The following is a 4130-nucleotide window of genomic DNA, read 5'->3' on the forward strand; positions in this document are numbered from 1 at the left end:
AGTTGTTTTTGATCAAATTTCACATTTTGCAAAAGCGATCTATGCTTTTTAACTAAACTTTTATCAACTTTTTAATTGGTCAAACTTCAATTTTAACCATGTAATTTATGGAATTCACAACTTTTATCAACTTTTAAACCCACATTATATTAACTTTTATAAAAAATTATGTCAAACAACCCCTTAAAATAAAGAGAACAAGCTGGAATCTCCTTTTCTCAAATACCCAATAAACTCCATTATAATTTCAGCATTTCTTTGAGTCAAACAATTTCATTATTTTGTTTGTTTTTTATTTCTTTCTTTCTTTCTTTCTTTCTTTTTTTTTTTTCACAAGAGTTTGCCCCCATATGTTAAATTACAGAAATAATAAAATGTTCAAAAAATATTTTCATTAATTCATTATATATTGACATATTCAAGAATGTCAAGAGAAAATCTGAATATTTTTCAAAAATGGGAAAACAAAATTTTAGATATTCGAAATTGTCATAAGCCATTTGAACCTTATAGAAATTGGGTTGTTTAGTTAGGTAAACTTAAATTGACTTGAGAAAATAATATTGTATCTTTTCATCATATTACTATAATGAGTTTTAGGTAAAATAACAGCTATCCAACTATTAATTAGGACAGTAAAATGATAACTAATGATTGAGATTGCTTATTACGTTCTTCTTGCTTGAAATATTTAAAAATAAATAAACACGATGTCAAACTCGATATATTTACCTTAAAAGTTAAGACTTACAACACTCAGAATATATCAGCTAATTATGCATTTCACAAATAAGGGAAAATGAGATAAACCTATGTGAATTAAAAACTTTCACATTGATGTTTATTATTGTTTTCTGTGTTCTAGAGTATACACTGTATAGTAGTAAATTGAAATGATTGATAATAATAGATTTAAGCAGTGGATCTTAAATTAAATAAATACAACATGTTGTCTCGGTAACTAAATTGGTCTTCGCTCTTTGTTGTTAGTTGCAATCAATTTTTTATGTAAAAAATGGTGCAAAATGGTGCAAATTTCTGTTAAATCATCGTATGGTCTTCTATAACTCCTTGATTTTGGTGAGAAGAGAATTTTAGGTCTTGAAATGTGCTAATAAATTATTGTATTGCTATTGGTAATTTTGTTCAAATTATCAACTCATATTGACTGCAGACATAACATCTAACAATAATATAGTTGATGATCATAAAGAAATTTCTAATTGTGATAATTTGATCCATTTAATTTAAAAAATAATGGCTAATGTTGAATGATTTGGTTGTGTTAATTTATTATATATGTCGAACAAAGATGGACTTTAATATTTAATTATGTTACTAAAGGTAGAATAAAAGTCACCTCATCTAATTTGAGTCGTGTTGCAAAGTTCAAATTGAATTAAACATCTTCCATTGCAATCACTTTCTTTCCCTTCAAGTGGAATGTTCATCACTTATGCCTATTAAATCTCTCTACCTCTTATCCTCTACAGAGGGTGATTCTGACAACAAAGAACCTAAAGCAACGATGAGACTTTTCTCCACCCCGACTATTTAGCATGGAACTAGTAGGATAAAAAGATGAGATATAAGTGTGAAAATGATCAAGGGCCTATTTTTAATGATTTTTAAAAAGTGAAAAGGAGCTTTTGTGATCCAAACATAACGTTTGGAACTGTTCGACTAATTTTATGAAAGTACTTTTTATAATAAGAATAGCTTTTGGAGGAAGCTAGTTCAATATGGTTTTCTATAAAAACACTTTTGGAGTAGGAAGTGCTTTTAAAATTTAGTTTTCAAACAAAAATGAAAATAACTTCCTCGAGTTCTCTGCGGCAAGATAACTGGCTTGATCCCAGAGTTTTTCCCATAATGGGTTTCTCCATCAAAAAATTTGGTACAAAAATCATGCCAGGGGTAATTTCGTCATTTTTCGCGACGGTGTCGGAATGGGGTAAAATTTGACAGGTTGATCGGAAACAAAAACCACCCCAGGGGCAATTTAGTCTTTTTTCGCGACGGAGTCGGAATGGGCTAAAATTTGATAGGTTGATCGGACACAAAAATCGCGCGGAGGGCAATTTCGTCATTTTTCGTGACGGTGTCGGAATGGGCTGAAATTCGGCTGGTTGACCGGAAGTAAAAATCGCGCCGGGAGCAATTTCTTCATTTTTCGCGACGGTGTCGGAATGGGCTGAAATTCGGCTGGTTGACTGGAAGAAAAAATTGCGCCGGGGGCAATTTCTTCATTTTATGTGACGGTGTCGGAATGGGCAAAAATTCGACAGGTTTATAGGAAAAAAGACCGCCCCAGGGGCAATTTAGTCATTTTTCGCGACGGAGTCGGAATGGGCTAAAATTTGACAGGTTGATCGGACACAAAAATCGCACCGGGGGCAATTTCGTCATTTTTCGCGACGGTGTCGGAATGGGCTGAAATTCGGCTGGTTGACCGAAAGTAAAAATTGCGCCAGGGGCAATTTCGTCATTTTATGTGACGGTGTCGGAATGGGCAAAAATTCGACAGGTTTTTCGGAAAAAAAATCGCCCCAGGGGCAATTTAGTCATTTTTCGCGACGGAGTCGGAATGGGCTAAAATTTGACAGGTTAATCGGACACAAAAATCGCGCTGGGGGCAATTTCGTCATTTTTCGCGACGGTGTCGGAATGGGCTGAGATTCGGCTGGTTGACTGGAAGAAAAAATTGCGTCGGGGGCAATTTCGTCATTTTATGCGACGGAGTCGGAATGGACTAAAATTTGACAGGTTGATCGGAATCAAAAATCGCGCCGGGGCAATTTCGTCATTTTTCGCAACGTTGTCGGAATGGGCAAAAATTCGGCTGGTTGACTGGAAGCAAAAATCGAGCCGGGGACAATTTCGTCATTTTTCGCGACGGTGTCCGAATGGGCTGAAATTTGGCTGGTTGATCGGAAAGAAAAATAGTGCCAGGGGTAATTTCTTCTTTTTTCGCGATAGTGTCGGAATGGGCTGAAATTTGACAGGTTGATCGGAAACAAAAATCGCGCCGAGGCAATTTCGTCATTTTTCGCGTCTCTGTCGGAATGGGCTAAAATTTGACAGGTTGATCGGAAAAAAAATCGCCCCAGGGGCGATTTTGTCATTTTTCGTAACTGTGCTGAATGTCTTGAAATTTGGATGGTTGATCGGAAGCAAAAATCGTACCAAGGACAATTTCGTCATTTTTCGCGACGGTGTCGGAATGGGCTAAAATTTGACAGGTTGATCGGAAACAAAAACAACGACAGGGGCAATTTCATCATTTTTTGCGGCGAAGTCGGAATGGGCTCAAATTTGACACGCTGATCGGAAACAAAAACCGCGCCAGGGGCAGTATCGCCATTTTTCGCCACGGTGTCGGAATGGACTAAAATTTCGCAGGTCGACAGGAAACAAAAATTGCGCGTGGGGCAATTTCGTCATTTTTCGCGACGGTGTCGAAATGGGCAAAAATTTGACAGGCTGATCGGAAACAAAAATCGCGCCGGGGGCAATTTCGTCATTTTGCGCGACGGTGTCGGAATGGGCTAAAATTTGACAGGTTGATCGAAAACAAAAATCGTGCCAGGGGTAATTTCGTCATTTTTCGCGACGGTGTCGGAATGGGCTAAAATTCGACACGTAGATCGGACACAAAAATCGCGCCAGGGGTAATTTCGTCATTTTTCGCGACGGTGTCGGAATGGGCTAAAATTCGACACGTAGATCGGACACAAAAATCGCGCCAGGGGTAATTTCGTCATTTTTCGCGACGGTGTCGGAATGGGCTAAAATTCGACACGTAGATCGGACACAAAAATCGCGCCAGGGGTAATTTCGTCATTTTTCGCGACGGTGTCGGAATGGGCTAAAATTCGACACGTAGATCGGACACAAAAATCGCGCCAGGGGTAATTTCGTCATTTTTCGCGACGGTGTCGGAATGAGCTAAAATTCGACAGGTTGATTGGACACAAAAATCGCGCCAGGGGCAATTTCGTCATTTCTCGCGACGGTGCCGGAATGGGCTAAAATTTGACAGGTTGATCGAAAACAAAAATCGCACCAGGGGTAATTTCGTCATTTTTCGCGACGGTGTCGGAATGGGCTAAAATTTGACAGGTTGATCG

This window comes from Olea europaea, unplaced genomic scaffold (genome assembly GCF_002742605.1).
Source record: "Olea europaea var. sylvestris unplaced genomic scaffold, O_europaea_v1 scaffold6884, whole genome shotgun sequence".
Taxonomy (NCBI): domain Eukaryota; kingdom Viridiplantae; phylum Streptophyta; class Magnoliopsida; order Lamiales; family Oleaceae; genus Olea; species Olea europaea.